Source organism: Protopterus annectens, chromosome 12.part0 (assembly GCF_019279795.1).
Source record: "Protopterus annectens isolate FY-2018-M chromosome 12.part0, PAN1.0, whole genome shotgun sequence".
NCBI classification, from domain to species: Eukaryota; Metazoa; Chordata; order Ceratodontiformes; family Protopteridae; genus Protopterus; species Protopterus annectens.
In genome coordinates this window covers 116250121-116275387 of record NC_056746.1, presented here as the reverse complement: position 1 = coordinate 116275387, position 25267 = coordinate 116250121, and the positions used below count along the sequence as shown (strand labels likewise).

Sequence of the window (25267 nt, the reverse complement as noted above, 5' to 3'; positions counted from 1 at the left end):
TGTAGTTGTAATATGGATAGCGGTATGGCTGTTAGGACTGTAGTTGTAATATGGATAGCGGTATGGCTGTTAGGACTGTAGTTGTAATATGGATAGCGGTATGGCTGTTAGGACTGTAGTTGTAATATGGATAGCGGTATGGCTGTTAGGACTGTAGTTGTAATATGGATAGCGGTATGGCTGTTAGGACTGTAGTTGTAATATGGATAGCGGTATGGCTGTTAGGACTGTAGTTGTAATATGGATAGCGGTATGGCTGTTAGGACTGTAGTTGTAATATGGATAGCGGTATGGCTGTTAGGACTGTAGTTGTAATATGGATAGCGGTATGACTGTTAGGACTGTAGTTGTACTATGGATAGCGGTATGGCTATTAGGACTGTAGTTGTAATGTGGATAGCGGTATGTGGGTGTACAGGACTTCTAACAAGACTCTTGTGCACGTGTTGTACTAGTAACGTAACATGAGATTTGTGACCGTTATCTTGGCAGTAACGTAATAACATGAGATTTGTGACCGTTATCTTAGCGGTAATCTTAACTTTTTATAATGGTAAGATATGCATCCAAAACTGTTCTAATAATCACCTTCATATTGGCACTTTTCATGTACTCCACCAAAAGCAAAACAATATTGTTCAGTATTTTACTGTATTATTTGTACACATAAATATTTTAACAAAAGTTAAGAATAAATTGGCTGACGGGATAGGTTGCCTATCTTCTTGCATACTGGATAAGCATAACCTAGAGGTCATAGTCACGGTTTTTGGAATTGCATATTGACTTTCATAAAGCAGTCCCCAGTAAAAATTTCTACACTGACAGACTTGAATGAAAGCAAAAACTATTTAGACCATTATACAGAAATCAGTTTCACAAATATACAGCCATAAACCATACTGTACAATACAGTAGCACAGATATTGTAAAAATTACTTTATCATACTAATCGCATGATCATCTCTGTTAAATTTAAACATTAAGCAAAACCTGGTATATCAGATACCATTAAAATTGCATGTTTTGCTTTCACGTACATGTCCAGAATTTTTGACATGAAAAGTTGGCAACCCTAATCATACCACTAGTCCCACATAGACCTATGAAACCAGCACCGGCAAAAAACACACATAAATACATGAAAACATACTCAGAGGCTCTAAATAAAAATCTGCAGAAGCAACAGAGACCTCTAAAGCAGACATCCAAGCAACCTCCACCCTCCAACACAAACCATGAAACACATACTTCACAAAACCAGTGTGCCACACAATTGCAGCCCTTAAGGCAAAATAACAAACCCAACACACTAGTAATAGGTGACTCTGTAGTCAGGCACACTGACGTCCCACTCACTAGGCTGAACTAAAGAAGGTTACTGTTAGCTGCCTGTCGGTTGCCAGGATCCGCCACATAACACAAGCACTCAGGTCACTCCAGAACAAGTACAAATAGGACTCTGTCACTGTCCATGTTGGTGTGAATGACCTGAGCCGTACCTCCCTGGACTATATGAAAAGAGACATGGAGGAGCTCTCTGATCACATAGCCCAGGCCGGTATGACCCTGAGTAGCATCCTGCCCTCACCAAGAATGACACCACAGTATGGAGAAAAAATTATCAATTTCAATTTCAACAATTGGCTAAGCTTCTGGTGTCATTCAAAGGGGATCCAGTGTCTGTCAGCCTGGGATGACATGCTCGACAAGCCACACTGCTTTGCTAGAGATGGCTTGCACCTGTCACCCTTAGGCTTTCTAATACTGGCCAAGGCTCTTGCCACCCCCATAGTGCCTTTTTTAGGCAAGGCTCGAAAGACAAACCCACCACCGTAAATAGCACAAGTAATAAAAAACTGAGGGTAATGCTACTCAATGCCAGAAGTCTAAACCTCAAAATTCACGCACTCGAGGCACTACTCAGTATGGAGAAAATCGATATATGTGCAGTAACAGAAACTTGATTTAAGGCTCCAGACAGCACCCCAGCACTACCAGGCTACAACTCATACCATACATTTCGGCCACAAAACCCAGACCGAAATACAAAAGGCGGGGAGTATCCATATTCATCAAGGATACCCACACCTCCAGGTTAGTAGCACAGTATGATGCTTCAGAGATCATCCACGTGCAACTAACAATGGGCAAAACTACTATTCAAATTATAGCTTGCTACAGATCACCCACCATGTCCCAGGACCCCCACTCCGCATTCCTGGAAAAGTACAGTTTTGTACCTACCATAAATGTAGATGTTCGAGTGCTAATACAACTGCAGTAATCACAGATGGGTTCTCTGATGTCAGGCGGGTCCTCGGTCGGCCGAATTCCAAAGTCTTGGTCCGGCGTCGGTTGTCGTCGCTTTCTTTCCTGACGTCAGTGCGACAGGGGTATACAAGACACAGCCGACGCCATATTCTTCAGTCTTTCTTGCCCCAGATGTCAGGTGCCCCCAGAAGGAAGGCAATACATAAATTATATATATATATATATATATATATATATATATATATATATATATATATATACACACAAGCAATGCAATGTAATCAAAAAATAGTAGTTGCAAGCAAATACACCATAGGAGGATAACCCAAATTAGGTTGTAAGAGGAGGTGTTAGCCACTAGTCCTTTACCAAGAGGGGAAGGAGGGAGGGAAACCTGTACTGCAGCTGTATTAGCACTCGAACATCTACATTTATGGTAGGTACAAAACTGTACTATGTTCATTGTGCATACAGCTGCAGTAATCACAGATGGGTAGAATCCCAAAGCTATGCACAGGGTGGTAGGCACTAAGTGGAACTGGGATGAGCCAGAATGCCCTGCAACACAGCAGTGGCAAAGCCTGCTCTAGTTTTGGAATATAAAGGCAGGTGGTAGTGTTTTGTGAAGGTATGCACAGAACTCCAAGTGGCTGCCTCCAAAATATCTTTGGTAGGAACTCCTCTGAGGAAGGCTGTAGAGGTAGCTGTGGCCCTGGTGGAGTGGGATCTGATGCCTGTAGGGACTGATTTTCCATGATAGGAGTAACAAAACCGTATGCAGTGGCCTATCCATTTTGAAATTGTCTGTTTGGAAACTGGCTTCCCTTGAGCTCCTACAGCATAGGACACAAAAGGTTGTTCTGATTTCCTGAAAGACTTTGTTCTGTCCAAATAGTAACGTAGCTGTCTATGGATGTCTAAGGAGTGTAGCAGCCTTTCCCCTTTGTTTTGAGGATTGGGGTAAAAGGTAGGTAAGTGTATGGCTTGATTTAAAGCTACCCTGGATACCACTTTAGGCATAAATGATGGGTTGGTTCGAAGGGAAACCCTGTCCTGATGGAAGATGAGAAAGGGCTGCACAGCCATGAGGGCTTGTAATTCCGAAACCCTACGAGCTGAGGTAATGGCCAGAAGGAAAGCTGTTTTCCAGGACAAATATTGCAAATCTGTTGAGGCAGCTGGTTCAAAGGGAGGCAATGTTAATTTTTCTAAAATGTGGTCTTATATTCTTGGCCCCTCTGAGGAACTGTCTTAAGAGTGGATGAGGGAATAAGGGTGGATCCATGTTGAATTCTGCAGAAATGGCTGAGGCATGGATTTTTATGGAGGAAAATGAAAGTCCACTGTTCAGCAGCTCAGCTAGATACTGTAGTACCTGAGGCAAATTCAATTTTCTAGGGTCCTGGCCTTTTTTCTCATTCCAAGAGCAAAACCGTTTCCATTTTGCGGAGTAAGCCTTTCTAGTAGATGGCCTTCTGGCCTCCAAAATGACATCCTGCACCTCTTTGGGGAGTAGGGTCTGTTGAGGTGTTAAGGAATTTTCCATGCAGCGAGATTGAGTGTTTTCAGCTGGCTGTGAGGAGTTTTGTAGCTGTGCTGAGTCAACAGAAGAGGCATTAGAGGTAGGGGCCAGGGAGGAGTATGTGTTAGGCTCCTCAGGAGTGGATACCAGTGCTGTCTTGGCCAGTCTGGAGCAATCAGTATCATCTTCGGTCTGTCTGCTCTTGCTTTCAAGAGCACCTTGGGCAGAAGAGGCAGAGGTGGGAAAGCGTAAACTGACCATGCTGTCCAAATGAATGAAAGGGCGTCCACTCTCCAGGCCTTTGGATGAAAGGTCCTTGAACAAAACTTTTCCAATTGATGATTCCTGTGGGAGGTGAAGAGGTCTATGTCCGGCCTCCCCCACGCTTGGATTATCTTTGTAAACACTTGAGGATGCAACTTCCATTCGTGTGCATCTATCATCTTTCTGCTTAGATTGTCTGCCAGCGTGTTTTCCAAACCTGGCAAGTACTGTGCTTGAAGTTCGATTTGCCATTCCAGAGCCAAGTTCCAAAGTGTCATGGCTAGTCTGCACAGGGGGTATGAATGTGTTCCTCCTTGTTTGTTTATGTACCACATTACTGTGGTGTTGTCTGTTCTTATCAATAATTGTCCTGGATGCAGGAGGTCCTTGAAAGCTGTAATTGCATTTATCACTGCTAGCATTTCTTTTTGATTGATGTGAAGGTGCTTTTCTTTTTGGGACCATTTGCCCTGAATGCACCCGTCTGTCATGTGCGCCCCCCAGGCGTAATCTGAGGCGTCTGTTGTGATGACTTGATTTGCTTGAGGCTTGCAGAATAGGAGACCTGTGTTTGTTTGACATGCTTGGGCCCACCATAGAAATTCCTTTTGCAAACTTGGAATTATTGGTATTATTGTTTCCAAACTGTGGCTGTGTTGAGACCATAGGTTTTTTAGGTACCACTGAAGTTTCCTCATATGCAACTTTGCACATGGGATTAAAAGAATGCAAGATGCCATGAAGCCCAGAGCCTGCAGGATTTTCCTTGCAGTAAGCCTGGTACAATTTGCTAGTATTTTGAAGTACTGAGTTAGTTTTCCCTGTTTTTCTGGCGTACGATAGGCCATCTGGGTGTTTGTGTCCAAGTTGGCACCCAGGAAAGTAATTTTCTGAGATGGTGTTAGTCTGGATTTCTCTTTGTTGATTGTGTATCCCAGAGAGTTCAGTAACCGTGTTGCATAAGCCAGATGATCAAGAAGTATGTGCTTGCTGTCCGCTTGGATCAGGCAGTTGTCCAAATAAGGGTAAATTTGTATCCCTTGAAGTCTGCAGTAGGCAATTACTGATGCCAGGCATTTCGTGAATACTCTGGGCGCAGTAGATAAGCCAAAGGGCAATGCAGAGAATTGATAGTGGATTGAACCTACAAGAAATCTGAGGTATCTTCTGCAGCTTTGTCTGATTGGGACATGCAGGTATGCCTCCTTGAGGTCCAATGATACCAGCCAAAACTCCTTGCCCAGCATGGGAAGAAGCTGCTGTAATGTGAGCATCTTGAATTTTGGTACGAGTAAGAATGTGTTTAGGATAGATAAGTCTAAAATGGGTCTCCAGTCGGTTCCTTTCCTTGGTACCAGAAATAGCCTGGAATAAAAACCTTGGCCTTGTTTGTGAGTAGGTACCTCTTGAATAGCTTTCATGTCTATGAGCTTTGAAATTTGTAGTTGTGCCTCCGCCCTTTGATTGTGTGGCAGGTTTGGCATGCCTCTCATTTTTGGTAGAGTGTGAAAATGAAATCTGTAGCCTCTGTCTATAACGTCCAGGATCCATTTGTCTGTTGTGACAATATGCCAATTTCTTGTAAATAATGCCAGCTTTCCTCCCAAGGGTGCTGCCAGCTGAGACTTGCTTGGCATGGAAAGGAGGAAGTCATTGGGTTTGTTTCCTATATTGTTGTGCACTGTCTTTGCCACCTCTTGGTGCTGGAATTTGCCATTGCCTGCCTCTATACGATCCTTGTGATTGTCCTCTGCCCCTTGAGCACCTGTATCTACCTCTTTGAGGCTTGTCCGTGGCTGGAAAGGACCAGTTTTTAGAAGGCCAATTTCTGCTAAAATGTGGTGGTTGAACCTGTAGAAAAGCTTTGACAGATTGCATAGATTTGGCTTTTTCTTCCATTTTCCGTAGTATCTCCTCAGCATTAGTACCAAATAGCACATCCTTTTGTAAAGGAGCATCTAGTAGTTTAGCTTTCACATGATCAGGCAAGATTTGTTCCCTAAGCCATGCATGTCTATGAATAACTGATCCTGTAACAGCAGCTCTACTTGAGGCCTCTAGGGCATCATAGCCACATTGTAAGGTGTGTTTACCCACTTGTTCTGCACTATGCATCATATCCTGCAACTCCTTCAAATCTGGTTGTTCAGGTTGAGACATTTTATTTCTTAATTGTGATAACAGAAACTACTGATATTTAAGCATATGAAACTGACAATTTAAGGCCCTCATGGCTAGGGTGGCCGAGGTATACACCTTTTTTCCCCACCTTTCTAAGGATCTTGACTCTCTTTCGGAAGGAAGTGGATTCTTAGCAGTAGAGGCCTTCATTCCCTTGGGGCCTTGAGAAATGGTGTCAGGGTCAGCATTATGGCTTTTGTGCAGAAATTGGTGAGAGTTCGGAACTCTGTAGTACCTATCAGGCTTGACTGGAGCAGGAGGCAGGGAATCCGGGTTAAGGCAAGCCTCCGAATAAACATCATCCAGTATGTCCAAGACAGGAGGTATCGCCAGAGGTCTGTGTTGAGGTAACAAAAGAAATTCCCTAAGTCTTTTCTTGGAATCAGAAAAGTCTTGGCCTTCACAATGGAAGTGTTCCCTCAAGGTGTGCAAGGTTTCCCCAAAAGAAAAATCCTCAAGAGGAGATACAGAAGGAATGGACTGCTCTGCATCAGAATCTTCAAAAGGGGAGAAAGAGTGTTCCTCTACATCAGACTGATCTGAAAAAATGGAGCCCTGATCAGAAGAGGGAGAATCTTCCTCCACTCTGGGTCTCTTGTCTGGAGGGGGTTGAGAACCCCTGATAAGAGTAATTAAATCCTCAGCCATCTTAAGCATCTGCTTTTTAGGCATGGGGCCTGGAGATGGGCCCTGTGCAACAGGCCTCTTGGGATGCCTGGCTGATTTGGACTTAGTAAAGGCCTTAATTGAAAAGGAAGATGAGGGTCTAAAGACACCATGGGTGGAAGTGGACCTGTCCACATTAGGAGGCTCAACGCTCACAGTGGCTTCGGTGGTTGTAGTCTGGGCATGGGCCGAGGTACCTGCAGTCTCAGTTACAGAAGACCCTGCCAAAGAAGTGTCGTCAGTAGTCAGGGACTGCATAGGCGTCTCGCTGAGAACCGGACCACGTGTAGCCGGTTTTGGCGTGGTGTCGGTGGGGACCGCGGACCTCACGTGTCGGTCCTTGTCCTTGCGTTTTTTGGACAAAACGGTAGTCGGAGTCTCCGACGACATTTTATAATCAAAGGCTTTACCGAAAAAGTGTTGGGCGAACTCCTCCCGACGCTTAATAGTGCGCTTATTGAAAGTAGCGCAAAAGCGACAGCCCGAGACGTTGTGGTCTGGGCCTAAACAAGGTATGCAGAGGGAATGGAAATCCTTATGCGGTATTTGCTTCCCACAAGAAATACAATTGTTAACTTTTTCTGACATCGGTCTGAGGCAAGAAAAGATTCCCCAACGGGGTACTTAGCTTTAATGAAGACTTCATTTTCCAATTTTTCGTAAATTCAGGAGCTGGCCGACTGGCACTTGCGAACTGCTTCTGCTTCGGGCACCGCGCGGCAAAAAAGACTGAACAATGTGGCATCGGCTGAGTCTTATATACCCCTGTCGCACTGACGTCAGGAAAGAAAGCAACGACAACCGACGCCGGACCAAGACTTTGGAATTCGGCCGACCGAGGACCCGCCTGACGGCAGAGAACCCATCTGTGATTACTGCAGCTGTATGCACGACGAACATCAATGGGAAACATAAAGGTCCTACCAAACAGCATGATATTGGGTGATTTCAACTACGCAAACATTAACTGGGAGAACTACTCAAGTACAAACTCCCTTGCCCAAGATTTCCTAGAAGTTATAAACTCAAATGCCTGAATCAACTAGTCATCACCCCCACCAGAGGTGACAACATATCAGACCTGGTCATTACCAACATGGGCGACCAGTGTTCCACACCGGAGGTCAATCCCTCACTGGTTAGATCTGACCATAAACTAATCACTCTGGATATCCACATTCCACCACCATGCCCGTCTGGTGGACCCCTGCCATAAACAAGCTATACAATAGAAGGAGGAAACTAGTACAGAAAAGAGTAAAATTCCAAGAAGGGAAGACATCCCTGATCAGTATCAGCAAGAAACTATGTTCCCTCATAAAATCATCCAAGACTAGCTTTGAAAGAAAAATTGCCATGGACTCCAAAGATAACCACAAGGCATTCTTTAGCTATGTCAAGAACCTAAGTGGAAATTCTCAGATCTGCTCGGAGTTAGTGCAGAATGGCACAAAATACACTGAACCGACCGATATAGCCAACATCCTGGCAGACAGGTTCAGTGCAGACTTCACCCCCCTTCACCCTCAAAAGGGCCCATAACTATACCAGAAGAATGTAGTGCCCCTGAAATCACAGACACTCAGGTTAAAACAGCCCTCTCCAAAGCCAAAAACACAGCATCAGTGGGACTGGATGGTGTCCCAGGCTGCATCCTACATGAGCTCAAAGATGAACTAACCCCTCACCTAAGCACACTGTTTAAGCTCAGCCTCTCCACAGGCTACGTGCCCACAGAGTGGTGCACAGCAACGGTTATTCCACTCCACAAAGGTGGAGCCACAACGGACCCCAGGAACTATCACCCTATAAGCCTGACTAGCTTAGTCTGCAAAGCTATGGAGTGCATCATCATGGATCTCATTAACAAAGACATTGGAAACCTCCAAACATTGGACCCTACCCAGTTCGGCTTTGTTAAGAGCAGATCATGCCTCCTAAACCTGATGGACTTTTTTGAGACAGTTACCAAGGCTATAGATGAGGGAAAGGTGGTCTACACAGCCTACCTAGACCTTGCAAAGGCCTTTGACACTATTCCCCACTCAGTATTATAGACAAGCTCACCGACCTGAACATAAACCCCTACATCATGAGATGGGTTGCAAACTGGCTCACGGACAGAACCCACATGGTAAAGAGTTGCAGAAGCTAGTTCTGACTCTAAACCAGTTACAATCCTAGGACCCCTCCTGTTCGGCATATACTTCTCAGAGGTACAGGCAGGCACAGGAGGACTATGACTGACCAAGTTCACAGATGACTGCAAACTAGGGGCTATAATTGACTCTCCAGCTGACACAGACATCCTCCAAAAGGCTCTCACTGAGACAGATACCTGGTGTCAAAACTATTGCCTCAAGCTAAATGCCAAAAAGTGCATAGTCATCCCCTTTGGAAAAAACAAAGTACCCACAAAATACCACATATGTGGTAGCCCCCTAAATACAGAAGATGTAATAAGGGATCTGGGGACCCAAGTATACAGTAACCTCTCCTTTGATATTGCCAAAGTGGTTAGAAAATCCTTCTATGTGGCCCACCTAATCACAAAAGGGTTTGCATCCAGACCAGAAGAGGTCATTGCCCCCTCTATGCATCACTCATCAAACCCATCATAGAGTACAATGCCCCATTTGGGATGTACCTTACAAGATACCTGCAACAACTGGAAAAACCACAGAAGTACCTCACCAAGAGGATCACTGGCCTCAAGCAGATGCCCTATGCAGCTCAAATGAAGAAACTCCAGCTGTACTCGGTTGCATACCACCTACTCACAGGTGATCTCTGCCTGACATACAAGGCCATGTCCAACCCAGAAATGATGGACATGCTTCCCCTAAAGAAAACCATATCCCCTCAAGCCACACGCTCCAGGTATCTAAACCTCACCACAACAATAAATAGGATGTGCTGGAGGGATAGATTCCTGTCCCAGAGACTTCCCATGCTCTGGAACAAGATTCCAATCTACAAGAGGCAGAGCTCCTCGCTAACACTCTTCAAGAGAAACCTTGACGAGTGGATGGGAAACAGAAAGTTTACCCCAGGGATCACTTCAATGGCTCTGCTGGACAGAGGCACAGGGAACTAATCCAAGGGGGTGGCGAAAGCCAACATATTCCGGCTAGGCTTATAAATGCCTTTGGGCAGATAGCCTAGTACCTACCTATAAACATATAAGTCGTCTGCCAGTGAATTTTCTTTGACTGGCAGGAACTGAGCATTTGCCTGCCATGTGAGCCCCCCAAGCATAGTCTGATGCATCTGCTGTCAGGGTTTGGGCAGCAGGGGGATTAAGTGAAAGGGAGTCCCTTGTGGTTGCAAGCCACTGCCCACCAAAGGAACTCTGCCCTTCGACAAGGAATGACAAGAATCAGTGTTTCCAGGTCCTGGGAATGTTGACAGCAGAGACTTTTTAAGTACCACTGAGGTGTCCTCATATGCAGTCTTGCATATGGAATTAGTAGAATGCAGGAGGCCATGAACCCCAGGGCTAGCAGTATTTTTCTTGCAGAAAGCTGGGTTTGGGTGGCCAGTAGTTTGAAGTAATTTGTCAAATAAACCTGCTTTTCTGGAGTGAGGAATGCCATCTGGGAAGTTGTGTTCAAGCTTGCTCCCAGGAATACAATCTTTTGGCTGGGTACCAGATCTGATTTCTTTTTGTTGATGATATACCCCAGAGAAGTTAGAAGCCACTTTACAAACATCAGGTGCTGAAGTAGCAATTCCTGACTGTCCGCCTGAATCAGGCAATCATCCAAGTATGGGTAAATTTGAATATTTCTCTGCCTGCAGTATGCAATGACTGGAGCCAGGCACTTTGTGAATACCCTGGGTGCAGTAGATAAGCCAAATGGAAGTGCAGAGAACTGATAGTGCATACAGCCTGCTCTGAAATGTAGATATTTCCTGCAGGATTCCCTTATGGGGATGTGCAGATAAGCTTCTTTTAAGTCTAGGGTGACCAGCCAGGAGTCCTTGTCTAGCATAGGAAGCAACTGCTGGACTGTAAGCATTTTGAATTTTGGTACCACCAGGAAGGTGTTGAGAATGGACAGATCCAGGATAGGGTGCCAAGAGTTCTCTTTTCTGGGAACCAGGAACAGTCTGGAGTAGAAACCCTGCCCCCTTTGCTCTGTTGGAAAAGGTTGAATAGCCCTGATACTGAGAAGAGAAAGTACTTGCTTTTGGGCCTCTGCCCACTGGCTTGGAGGAAGATCTGGCAATATGCTTGAGGTTGGCAGTGAGTGGAGGTAGAATCTGTATCCCTGGGATACAATGTTTAAGACCCATGGGTCCTGGGTAATATACTCCCAGTTTTTTGCATGCAGGGCAAGTTTTCCTCCTAGGGGTGCAAGTACTTGGGCCTCACTGGGAAAGATGAAGGACAAGTCATTATGAACTTTTTCCATAAGGGGTTGGCTTACCACTTCCTGAGTTTGAGGAGGGAGCACTCTATTTTTTAGATCTGTGCATACCCTGAGCCTGTAGTCTTTGTGGTCGGTTACCCCTGGGTTTGGACTGAGAAGGTCTGGGAGGGACTGGAAAGGACCAGTTTTTAGAAGGCCAATGCCTACTGAATCCAGGTGGCTGTACCTGTAAGAAATCTTTAGCAGTCTGCATAGATTTAGCTTTTTCCTCCATCTTTTTAAGAACATTTTCTGCTTTTGAGCCAAACAAACATTCTTGGTTTAATGGAGCATCTAGTAATTTTGCTTTGACATAGTCTGGCAAGATTTGTTCCTTCAGTCACGCATGCCTTCTCCGAACAGACCCATTGACAGTAACCCTGAAAAATGCTTCTAAGGCATCAAAACCACACTGCAAAGTATGTTTACCAACTTGGTTTTCCGAATGCATTCACTCTTGTAAGTCTTTACTTTCTGCACAATCAGGAATCGACAGCATTTTTTGTTTAATTAGTTCAATAATATGATACTTCAACATGTGAAACTGGCAATTTAAAGCCCTGATGACATGAGTTGCAGAGGAATATACCTTCTTACCCCATCTGTCCAAAGCCCTAGAATCCCTGTCCGAAGGGGTAGGGTTTTTGGCAGTAGTAGCCTTAATACCTTTAGGTCCCTGGAAAATGGTATCTGAATTCTGCAGTGGGATTTTTAAAGAAAAATGTGTGAGAGTCAGGTACTCTGTAGTAGCTGTCAGGCTTTCTAGGAGCTGGTGGTAAAGTATCATGGGTAAGACTGAATTCCATGAAGACATCATATACAATATCCAGGACAGGGGGTATAGCTAGAGGCAAGTCTAAAAATTCCCTGAGTCTCTTTTTGGACTGTGGGTAGTCCTGGCATTCCCAGGGGAAATGCTCTCTTATGGTATGCAAGGTTTCACCGAAAGAAAAGTCCTCTGGGGGGAGGCAGAGGGAACGGAATCCTTTGCATCTGAGTATCATAGGTAGATAAGGGTATGTCCTGGTAATCACAGGGGTCAGAGATCATCGGAATCATGTTCTATAGAATCAGAAGGAAAATCAATTCTTTGTCTTTTAGAGGGGGAAGTCTGGCTTTCCCTAATTAAAGTAATAAGGTCTTCAGCCATTCTAAACATTTGTTTCTGTGGCATGGGATCTTGAGAATGCTCTTTGGTCATCAGTTTCCTAGGCGTAGTGCGAACTCTGGGCCTGAGAAATTCTGTAGTTTTAGTCATTAACTAAGTAGTCAGTTTAATATGAACATTGGAAGGCCTGAATACACCCTCAGAAGCCGATGCTTGCACAGCGGCTCCGGATTCATCCAAGGTAGAGACATCCGCAGGTTCCATAGGTTCATAGATTCATAGGTAGGTACTAGGCTATTGGCCCAAGGGCCTACATAAGCCTAGCCAACAAGGTTCCCTGGCTTATGCCACCCAAGAAAGTTATTTTCCTGTGCCACTGTCGAGCAGAGACACAGAAGTGATCCCTGGGGTGTATTTCCTATTTCCCATCCACTCATCAAGATTTTTCTTGAAGAATGCTAATGAAGAACTTTGCTTGACATAGATGGATAGCCTGTTCCACAGTATGGGAAGTCTCTGGGACAGGAATCTATCCCTCCAGCATGTCCTGTTTATTGTGGGGACAAGGTTTAGGTCCCCAGAGAATGTAGCTCGGAGGGACTGGGATTTCTTTAGGTGTAGCATGTCCAACAGCTCTGGGTTTGACATAGCTTTATATGTTAGGCAGAGATCACCTCGAAGTAGGCGATATGCTACTGAATAAAGCTGGAGTTTTTTCAGATGGTCAGTGTAGGGCATTTGTTTGAGGCCAGTAATCTTCTTTGTGAAGTACTTCTGTGGCCTTTCCAGCTGTTGCAGATGTCTTGTGAGGTACATTCCAAAAGGGGTGTTGTACTCTATAATGGGTCTAATGAGTGTCAAGTAGAGGGGAACAATTACCTCTTTTTTCCTGGATGAGAACCCTTTTATGATGAGGTGTGCCACGTAGAAGGACTTCCTGACTACTGTGGCAATGTGACTATCAAAGGAGAGACTACTGTCCACCTGGGTCCCAAGGTCTCTTATCACACATTCGGTGTTAAGTAGATTGCTGCCTATGTAGTAGTTCAAGGGTACAGAGTTTTTACCAAAGGGGATGACACTGCACTTTTTGGCATTGACCTTGAGGCCATGGCTCTGACACCAGGCATCTGTCTCAGCGAGGCCCTTTTGTAAGATGCTCACATCATTTGGGGACTTGACTATGGTTCCTAGTTTGCAGTCATCTACGAACTTCGTTAGCCAGAGGCCTTCTGTGTTAGCCTGTACTTCAGAGAAGTAGATACCAAACAGGAGAGGTCCCAGGACTGAATCCTGTGGTACTCCACTTGCCACTGGCTTGAGGTCAGATTTGGAGTCTGCAACTTTTACAATGTGGGTTCTGTCAGTGAGCCAATTGGCAACTCATCTTGTGACACAGGGGTTTATACCTAGTTTAGTGAGTTTAGCTATAATTCCAGAATGGGGAATGGTGTCGAAAGCCTTGGCGAGGTCAAGATAGGCTGTGTGAACAACCTTACCCTCATCTACAGCTTTGGTGACTGCCTCAAAGAAGTCAATCAGGTTCAGGAGGCATGATCTGCCTTTCACAAACCTGAACTGGGTGGGATCCAGAGTTTGCAGGTTACCAATGTCTTTGTTTATGAGTTCCATGATGATACGTCCCATGGCCTTGCAGACCAGGCTCATCAGGCTAATAGGTCAGTAGTTCCCGGGATCAGTGGTGGCTCCCCCATAGTCAAAGAAGCATCTCGCAGCATACTGGACTCTGAATGGGTCTCAGTAGAGGCCTGCAAATCTGTAGAAGCAGGTAACAGGGGCTGAGAAAGCACCTCACTGAGTACCGGTGGACTGGCGACTAGCTTTTCGGAAGTGTCGTTGGCAGTTTTGGACCTATGCGGTCTGTCTCTGTCTTTATCCTTGCGTTTTTTCGGAAGATCGGTAGCTGGATGGCTTATTGAAGCCATTCCGGAATACAGTGAATGAGCGCAAAAGAATTTAGTGACAAAAATAGCCCAACGATGAATAGTTTGGGCGTTGAACAAGGCACAAAACCGACAGCGAGGGATGTCGTGGTCTGGGCCTAAACAGGTGACACAATAAGAATGAAAATCTCTGTGAGGAATTTGTTTTCCACAGGCAAGACAATGGTTAACTTTTTCTGACATCAGTTAGAGCAAGAAAAAAGGATCCCTAACATGGTACTTAGCTTTATAAGGCTTCAGGTTTGAAACTCGAAAAACAAAAATTTCAGGAAGCGGCCGACTTGCACTTGTGAACTGCTTCTGCTTCGGGCTCCCGCACAGCAACAAAAGCTGATGTAATGGCATCGGCTGCATGTTTTATACCCCTGACAACATGATGTCATGGAATAGGCAACAGCATCCGACACAGAAGTCCCAAGACTCTGGTATTCGGGCCGACTGAGGGCTACCTGCAGGCAGATAACCCAAGTGTGATGACTGCAACAGTGAAACACGAAGAACATCAGTTGTCTGCTGGATTGTAACACAGAAAATATAGCTTTGAATCCTATCATCATGTAGTTGCACACTGGGAAACCATCAACTGGAAAATAGCTTGTTGTCACTTTTGTAGATCACTGGTAAAAGGCCCTCATGTCTCAGTGGGTCTACCCAGTTACCAATCAAAATAAATTAACTAGAGTGATATGAAATAGGCTGTCACTACTATTTTTGTACTTCGTTTCAAGTTCTTTGGAAAATGTGTTTGACTTTACTTGGTTAAAACTTAGTTAAAACAAATCCAATTCTAGTTAAAGCAAATTGCAGATTTCAGTCCTTCACTTCAAGTTATTGCGCACAGCAGCCCTTCCTCTCTCCTTCCACACCAGGGCAGTATGCTTATCACATGTTAATGAATGCAGTGTGCATTGTTTTACAAAGTTATAAAAGCTGCTTTTATTCTCATTATACACATCCTGGTAATTCAAGTACAACCATATTGTAATGGTTCATACTTTCAACCGCATAACATTCCTGCATTGCATATTTCTTTCTCTTTGAATACTAGAAAAAATAAACTGTCTAGAGAAATATATTACCTCTAGGATCTTTGCATGGTAAAAAGATAGTCAAACCAAGAAGAAACTTTGCAGTGTGGAGGGTGTCGTGTTCACTTCCTGAATTATGTTAAGCACCTAGTTCAGTAATAAAAATCAAACTGCAAAATAAATATGTGCTACAAAATAATAAAAGAGAATAGAAGGTAGTGCACAGTTGAGTTAAAAATGTAATATCCTTTACTGAAACACAAAACAAGCGATCCTAGTTGAGTATAATGAAAAGCCATCAGAAATATTCCTTACTTATATATAATCAGGTTACTTGGAGCAAGGGAGTGGTTACAGAGGGTGGTCCAGTTAAGAGCAATGAAAGCATTACATTCATTCCTTTTATCTACTATTTTCTATTTTATTATTTTGTAGCACATAATTTACAGTTCGATTTTTAATAATGAACTAGCTGCTAAACATAATTCAAGAAATGAACATCACACCCTCCACATTGCGAAGTTTCCTCTTGGTTTGTTTTTGACCCAGTAAAAGTTGCATACTGGGTTTTCTGAGACTTCTAGGGATACCATGGATTTCTCTTCTTGTAGTTAAAAGACAGTCACGTGAATAAACACAACCAAGTACTATACACCAACAGTTTCCTTCTTTTTTAACAATAAATTTGCTCGTCGTGTTTCAGCATTTCACTTGCCAGTGCAAACTGCCTTCTAACCTCTCTATAATGATGGGTGTGGTGCACAGACAACTCTAATAAGGGAACAGGTGACTCATTCATAGCTCCAAATAAGATGTTATGTTTTCCATCTTTTACATAAGACTAGTCTGGGTGTTTATGTAAATATTTTACTTATTTAAATAAAAAAAAACGAACGGCTCCAGTCTTTTCCACAGCCAAACGGTGCAGAGAAACATAGTTTAAATTTATTATCTCTTCCAGAACTAAAGTCTGTGATAAATCTCTTTTTGACTTTTACTTTATTTTATCTTTTTAAGGTAGTAGTAAAAACAAAATGAACAGAACAATTTGAATGTAACAACTTTGTACTGCATGACATCAAAAAGACTGAAAAATTCAGAATGTGTACTTCATGGGTAGCTGTTAACATGTCCCTCCTACCCATCCTGAATACAAAATTGTGACACTGACTTGGGGAAAAACACAGTGATAACTCTTTACAACATTTTATTGCTGGATCCACCACAGTTTTATGGTGCTATAAAACTTAATGGAATCTGGAACCAAACTTGTAAACGCCTAAAATGTAGTCTTTTCCTGAATGCAGCTTCCAGCTACATTCCCCAAACCATGTCACGATCCATCACACCTCAGCTTATCTCCACATTTGAGAAATGCCGTCCTTCCTTAGCAAACCGTAACTCTGTCTCCAGGCAACTAACATAGTAAACTGCAATGTACCTCTGTATCCAGGATTTTGCTCATTCTCAGATAAGGATTAAATATTAACCGAGGAAATACTGCAAGTGCCAGCAGTGGCTATCTAATTACTGCTCAATTAATAATCCTCTCTCTATCAATATTAACAGATTACAGCAATATCAGTTTTACATTCCAATGTTCAGTGTCTCTACATTACAACTTGCTGTAATTCTGCGGGATTCTGATTAGTCTAATATATTCAATATGCAAAACTAACATCTTATTTTGATCAGAATTTGACTGGAACTTCCCATTAAAAACAATCTTGATCAGAAGGTGAAACTTCAAACCTCATCTACCCGAATCTTACCTCCAGACTTTACAGAGTAAAACCTTCTTAATTGTAAGCCCTGTAGTAAGCCATTCACTGGTGTTTTCTGGTCATCGATCCGTAGCGAACTACAAAGATTCAAGGCACTGACAACACCTCCACAGGTATTTTAAGCAGCAAAAACTGTGATCAGACTACACCAAAACTATTAATGACAATGCCAAATTTATTTAAAGAACAACTTATTTAGTAACTGCTGGTATCTCCTTTATTCAAACAATATACATATATGATTTTATTTTCCATTTTATGCACAGATGAATTTACATTCCACAGCACTGCATATATGGTAACAAATTTTGCAAGGGTGAAAGTTTAGCTTGAGGTGCAGAATATAAAACAGATATAAAACAGACCAAGCTAACAGAAAGAAAACACATTTTTTCCATTAGAATGCAAGACATATAATGCAATCATGCTTACCAGAATGTGAAAATGATGCTTGAATAGTTTACTAGGGATTTTAACGCTAAATACAGACAGGGTCTTATCACCAAAACAATGGACCACAGCTTTTAATTATGCAAAATCTAAATCGAGAAAGGATCGATAACTGTTAGTCCAATATGACTGATATACACCGGTGCCAAAATCTTTCCTTTTTTCATCCTTCCTTTTAGTTCTTTCCAACATGAATATCAAAAATCCAGTTGGTGACCTACTGCCCCATTCATTTCCCCATTTCTTCTGGCCTTTACACCCCATAACCAAGGGAAAAGGGGAGCCCACTCTCTCCTGTTGGGATTTGCCTCACAAAGCCATCATCTTATGCCCTGACAGTAAAGTAAGACAGCCAGATATTAACAGACTGGCATCGGGGGGGGGGGGGTGTTGGGATTTTTACTTTTATTCCTAACCCCCCAACTGTTGGCCAGTGAGTAAAGTGCACTGCTTTACTTTACCGAGCTTAATGTGGATGCAAGTTTCCAAATACCCGCACTGCTCAGATGGAGTATGAACACTCTTTGGCTAGGCTGCATACCTTTCTGCCTGCTCTACAGACTTACAATCAGGCCAAACCAATATCCTTCTCCTGAGATGTCCAAACTGCTACTGGCTAGCTCCTCCAGGACCCAAGGGCCACCTTGCTACTACAACTGGAGTCAGCTGGGGCAATGTCAAGGCTTTAACCCTCTGGGAAGCAAAGTTCAGAAGTAGCACTATCAAATATTTGAACAAAGCTCCAGTTTTCAGATGAGCACATTTTAAGGAAGGAATTAGCTTGTGATAACCAATTTATAAAATTTTATTAGGAATCACTTGCATTTGACTAACCTGGCTGACTCTTGAATTTATTTATTTATTTTATTTATTTTACATTTGTTGACCGGGCTAGTCTAACTGGACATAAATATCCGTTTTCAGTAGAGGCCCAGGGAGAAAAGCTCCAGTACAGACAATAAACAATGATTTATTACATAAAGCATAATATGAGTAAACAATACAAGGTAGAATGAAAAAATAAGTTTCAACACAAAACAAATAGTAAAAATAGGAGATGAATTTATACTACATACTACTATATTATACTTATAAAAACAGTAACAGTAACAAATGACACAAAATGAAGTTACACAGGCAGATAAAAGGATTTCTGGTAAAGCCTAATTCTTTGAAATGACTCTAAAAACTCTTGAAAGTTATCGTGAGTAGCTCGGTAAGGAGGATGGGGGGGGGGTAAAAATAGGTGAGTGAGGACATGATTTAGTCGGGATTTGCACAAGGACACAGCCATTGTGTTTTGAGATGTTCTTTAATGTGTTTTTTGAAAAGAGAGGTAGAGTTTTGATTAGTTATTTCTTGTGGGAGTTCATTCCAGATTTTACCTATGGAATTTGAGAGTAATGCATCCCCAGCTTTATTGCATGATTTCGTTAGAGATACTAGGAGTTTATTAGCAGACCGGAGTGTGGCTAGGTTTTTATATGGTATGATCATTTTTGTAAAGCTAGGGGTGACATCAGGGTAGTGAAGGGTCTTATGAATGATGAGTAGTTGTTGATAGAGTAAGTGGTTATTTAGTTCTAACCAGTTTAGAAGTTTGAGGTTAAGACAATGGTGAGTTTGTTGGGGAGTAGCAGTAATGAATCTGGCTATGCTACTGTAGCAGATAGAGAGTTTGGTAGTGTTATTTTTGGATAAGTTAGTGTAGATAGGTGAGGCATAGAAGAGGGTGGAGATCAGGTGTGTTTGAGCAATGGTTTTTCTAGCTTCTGGGGTAAGAAAGGGTTTAATTCTGTAGAGTGTTCCAATTTTTTTGTTGACAGTTTTAATAGTGGTATTAATGTGTTCATCATAATTGAGATGGTTATCAATAGTTACACCTAGCAGTCAAGTGGTCTTATCAGGGTTTATACTGGTTGCATTATTTGAGGAGATAGTAAAGAGAGGTGTGGGAGATTTATGAGTGGGAGTAAAGAGAAGAAGCTTAGTTTTTTTGGGGTTAAGGAGGAGGCAGTGTTGCATAAACCAATTTTCAACATATTGGAAAACTGTTTGGGTGAGGGACTGGAGGGAGGGAATATTTTTAGCAGTGCAGATTAATGTTGAGTCATCAGCATATTGAATGCAGGTGGCTTGTGGTATATTCAGATGTAAGTCATTGATGAATAAAGAAAAAAGAGGAGGACCTAGGATTGAACCTTGTGGAGCACCAATATTTAATAGGAGTAAGGAAGATAGGTTGTTCTCCCAAAGGACTGCTTGTTGCCTGTTATGGAGATAGCTCCTAAACCACTGTAGTGAGTGTGGGCTGAGAGAATAAAGGTTTAGTTTGTCAAGAAGTATATTGTGGTTAACCATATCAAAGGCTTTTGAAAGATCTATGAATAGTGCTGAGGAGAAATGATTTTTGTTTCTATTATTATTTATGGAGTCAGAGAAGGAAAGGAGGGCAGTGGTAGTGCTGTGGAATGGTCTGAATCCATGTTGACAGTCGGCTAGAAGTTTGTTTTGAAGAAGGTAGTTAAGAATTTGTTTGTGAACACATCTTTCCATAATCTTGGCTAATGGGGAAAGTAAGGCAATAGGGCGATAATTTGAGAGTTCAGTTGATGAGCCTCCTTTATGTAAGGGAATTATATGAGATATTTTCCATAAGGTGGGGATTGTTCCTTCAGTGATAGTCCTATTAATCAGTATGGAGACTGGATAATTGATAGCTTTAGCAGCTATTTGTAGGTATTCAGATGGGAGTTGGTCAGCAGATGGGGTGCAAGGTTTGAGTTTCTTAAGAAGCTTATAAATAAGAGATGTAGCAACGGGTTGAATTTGAAAGTTCTTAATCAAGGGTAGAGAGGTATTTGGTAAGGATGCAGTCGGTGTAGGTAATGAGTTGGCTAGGGATTGAATGACTTCTGTGAAATACTTATTAAAGGTATCAGGGATCTGTGTAGCATTGTTGAGGTGAAAGCCTGTAGGGGTAGGAGTAGGTGCATGTCCTGGTTTAAGAAGTTTATTGACGCTTGTCCAGAATTTTTGAGGGGTTTTTTGACTACTTTGTTGCAGGTGAAGATAATATTCCTTTTTATCTCTAACAGTATCTTTTTTGGTGGCATTTCTTAATTGTTTGAAGAGGAGATGATCAGATGGACATTTAGTAGCTCTGAACTGGGCTACAAATACTAGTCAGTTAGATAGTTAGACCAGTATAAATCCTTCCATTTTCAAATTGCTTGATGCGTAGATGAAAGGCTTTGTTTCAAGAGTTGAAGGTTGTGCCTAGTAGCATGTCTTTTTTCACTGGTGTAAATGTTACAAATAAAATGCAGTTAACACTACTGTTTCTAGTGTATTACAGATAATTTTTTTTAGAATTTCTACATGTGAAAGAGTATTTAGTGCTTTCCAATCTCTCTGTGCAGTAACATACTGCACATTAGGATGCACTATGAGCTATCCTGACCTGCATCATTTACAACCCTGTGACACTACTCACCTGTTTTTTTTATGTTAGTAAACAATCACTTATTTTAACATGATCTGCTAAGGCACATCCCTCCAGACCAAAGATGATGACGTAAACTTTTTATCACTCTTTAGGGATCTAAATTCATTTCCCCAAACTTTGCTTACTCACACAAGAACTCTGAAAGTCATAAAAATAAGGTTACCCTTACTGCAAGACAGTGTTCCTTACAGATGAAAGAACCTAAAGATTAAAAGAAACAACATCATACCTTTTCACACCTTCTTTGTCTTCTATAGTCCTCTTCTGACACCCTCAGCTCCTCAACAGCTCAGATGGTACTGAACTAAAGGCACCTGTGACATAAAATACAGCATCTTTGTAAAATCTTACGTTCACCAAGAAAGCCATAAAGACAACTACATTTTATTTTATTTTTATTTTACATTTGTTTACCGGGGAGGTCTGACTGGACAAAGCTGTCCGTTTTCAGCGGAGGCCCGGGGAGAAAAGCTTCAGAACAATTGCTAACATACTATACATAAGATATTTACATGAGCATTGTGGTTTTGACATACAGTTATAAAATATAGCAGATAATAACATATGACTGCATAAGTAATTTACATAAACATAGTGGTTAAGACATACAATTAAAAGTATAGTAGGAAGTAACATATGATTGTTGTTCATAAAGTATCTTAAGTATAGATTGAAGATGTAGTGAAGATAAGACAAGAAAGGAAAAACTAAAAAATACTAGCCAGTTTGTCAAAGGAGGAGAATAGAGACAAGTTCATATGATGTTCATTGACATTTTAAATAAAAACTTTTCAACTAAGTCTAGGGGAGAGTTAGTGGGTATTGATGGGACAGTAGGGAGTAGGAGGCAGTGAGTTGGTAAGTAATGTGTGATAATAGACAGTGCATCTGTGGGAGTTTTAAAGAGGTTGGATAGTCGGTAGGGGAAACGGAGTTAGAATATGTCAGCCAGCTGCTAGGCAGTTACAAGTAACTTGTGATAATATACAGTGCATCTGTGGGAGTTTTAAAGAGGTTGGATAGTGGGTGGGGGAAAGAAGTTAGAATATGTCAGCCTAGTGCTAGGCAGTTACAAGTAACGTGTGATAATATACAGTGCATCTGTGGGAGTTTTAAAGAGGTTGGATAGTGGGTAGGGGAAAGGAGTTAGAATATGTCAGCTAGGTGCTAAAGAGTTACAAGTAACGTGTGATAATATGTAGTGCATCTGTGGGAGTTTTAAAAAGGAGGTTGGATAGTGGGTAGGGGAAAGGAGTTAGAATGTGTCAGACAGGTGCTAGGCAGTTATAACTAACGTGATAATATATAGTGCATCTGTGGGAGTTTTAAAGAGGTTGGATAGTGAGTAGGGGAAAGGAGTTAGAATATGTCAGCCAGGTGCTAGGCAGTTACAAGTAATGTGTGGTAATATATAGTGCATCTGTGGGAGTTTTAAAGAGGAGGTTGGATAGTGGGTAGGGGAAAGGAGTTAGAATATGTAAGCCAGGTGCTAGGCAGTTACAAGTAATGTGTGGTAATATATAGTGCATCTGTGGGAGTTTTAAAGAGGAGGTTGGATAGTGGGTAGGGGAAAGGAGTTAGAATAAGTCAGCCAGGTGCTAGGCAGATACAAGTAACGTGTGATAATATATAGTGCATCTGTGGGAGTTTTAAAGAGGAGGTTGGATAGTGGGTAGGGGAAAGGGGTTAGAATAAGTCAGCCAGGTGCTAGGCAGTTACAAGTAACTCAGAATTAGTCCAAAATGACAAAAAATACACCAAACCCACAGACATTGCCAACATTCTAGCTAACAGGTTCAGCGCAAACTTCTCCCCCCCTCCCCATCAAAAGGGCAAATATCTATCCCAGCAGAGTGCTGCCCCCCTGACATCTCAGATGCTCAGGTAAGAGCCACCCTTTCCAAAGCAAAAAACACAGCATCAATGGGACCAGACAGTGTCCCAGGCTGCGTCCCACATGAACTCCAAGAAGAGCTAAACCCAAACATAAAACTACTGTTCAATCTCAGCCTTACTACAGAATATGTACCCAAAGACTGGCGTACAGCAACAGTGGTCCCTCTCCACAAAGGTGGTGCCACAACGGTTTACCCTGGGTATCACTTCTGTGTCACTGTTAGACAGAGGCACAGTATACTAACCTCGTAATTAGGGACCTGGGGACCCAAGTTGATAGCAATCTCTCATTTGAAAACCATGTGGCCAAAGTGGTTAGAAAAACATTTTATATAGCCCACCTAATCATGAAGGGATTCACATCTAGATCAGGGGAGGTCATCGTGCCTCTTTACTCATTCCTCATCAGGCCCATAATTGAGTACAATGCCCCTTTTGGGATGTACCTTACCAGACACCTGCAGCAACTGGAAAGACCCCAAAAGTACCTCACCAAGAGGATCAAAGGGCTCAAACTGATGCCATATGCTGCCCGGTTAAAGAAACTCCAGCTCTACTCAGTGGCATACCGCCTGCTCAGAGGCGATCTGTGCCTGACGTATAAAGCCATGTCCAACCTGGAATTAATAGACATGCTGCACCTCAGAAAATCCAAATCCCATCGAGCTACGTGCTCGAGAGACTTGAACCTCAGCACTGAAATAAATAGGACATGCTGGAGGGACAGATTCATAACCCAGAGGCTCCCTTCACTCTGGAATAAAATCCCAGTCCAGGTTAGGCAGAGTCCCTCATTGACTCTCTTCAAGAGGAATCTTGATGAGTGGATGAGAGATAGTAGGTTTACCCCGGGTATCACTTCTGTGTCACTGTTAGACAGAGGCACAGTATACTAACCTCGAAAAAGGGCATAGCAAAATTAATTTAAAATGGGTGGCGAAAGCCAAGCACACTCTGGCTAGGCTTATAAATGCCCTAGGGCAGATAGCCTAGTATGAACCTATGAACCTATGAACCTATGAAAGCTAAAACATTACAAACAAGGTTTTTTGTTCCTTACAGTGCATATTTTACTTTGTGCTGATTCTGCATGTTATCAAACTGCAATGATATGACATGACTGCTGCTAGTTCTGTAGAAAGCATCTGAGTGAGGCAAATTTCAAACAGCAGTGGAAATGGTCTTTCTTATTTAATTCTGTATGAAATATGTTTTTTGTGTTCTGATTTCTGAATACTAGTCATGTGTAAAGACTTTCTGAGCTGCCTAGCAGTTCTGTTGAAAGCATGTGTGATGCAAAGCTGAAGCATTGCTGCGCACACTGCTGTCCGTTGCTTTTATTCTCTAATTTAGTATGTACTCATTTCTGAATGCCACTAGCCAAGTGTGTATTGTATGACCTCACTGTTTGCACCTCTGCAGAAGCCTAAGTGATGTGACATTTGTAAACATACTCATCTGCGCTCCTTTCATTTCATATTTTATTTTGCGCCAAGCACATGCTAGATCTTAGTGAGTCACTGCATTGTATATGTTCATTAGCATTTTTCTTTCTGTTTCTGCCTTACAATTGTATGTACCTGGGTCTAGTCCCACTACCATTATTTATAAACAAATAGCTGAAATGATGCCGTGTTACTAGCAGTGCTCAACAGGGGTCGCTACTGGGACCTCTCCTATTTGGAATATACTCCTCTGAAGCCAAAGCAAATATATATGGCCCTTGGCTGACCATATTTGCTGATGAATGCAAGCTGTATGCAGTCATTGAATCCCCCAGGGATGTAAACATCCTCCAGGAAGACCTGACACAGACAAATAACTAACGACAGAACCATGGCCTAAAATGAAACGCAAAAAAATGCATAATCATATCCTTTGGGAAGATGACCACCCCTGCAAATTACAACATTGATAAGACTCTCCTAAGAGTAAGCCCAGTGGTAAGGGAAGAGGGAACTCAAGTTGACAATAACTTGAACTTTGATTACCATGGTAGTCAGAAAATCCTTCTATGTGGCACAACTTATAAGCAAGGGCACAGCATCCACATCTAAGAAAACCATATTCCCGCTATAGTCAGCCCTCATTAGGCCAATAATCAAGTGCAATGCACCCTTCGGCATGTACCTGATCAGGCATTTGCAACAGCTGAAGTGGCTACAGAGGTTCCTCACTAAAATAATACAGGGTGTAAATAATATATC

At 42.4% G+C, this 25267-nt stretch overlaps 1 protein-coding gene across 1 annotated transcript in view; it reads right to left on the bottom strand.

The window, feature by feature from the left end:
- The window catches only part of EMP2 (epithelial membrane protein 2), a 590980-nt gene that overhangs the window by 281347 nt on the left and 284366 nt on the right, over positions 1-25267 (bottom strand). Inside the window, exon 2 of the mRNA XM_044089136.1 lies at positions 21394-21478. The gene's annotated coding sequence lies outside the window, so the exon portion shown is untranslated. The remainder of the gene's footprint in view (positions 1-21393; positions 21479-25267) is intronic.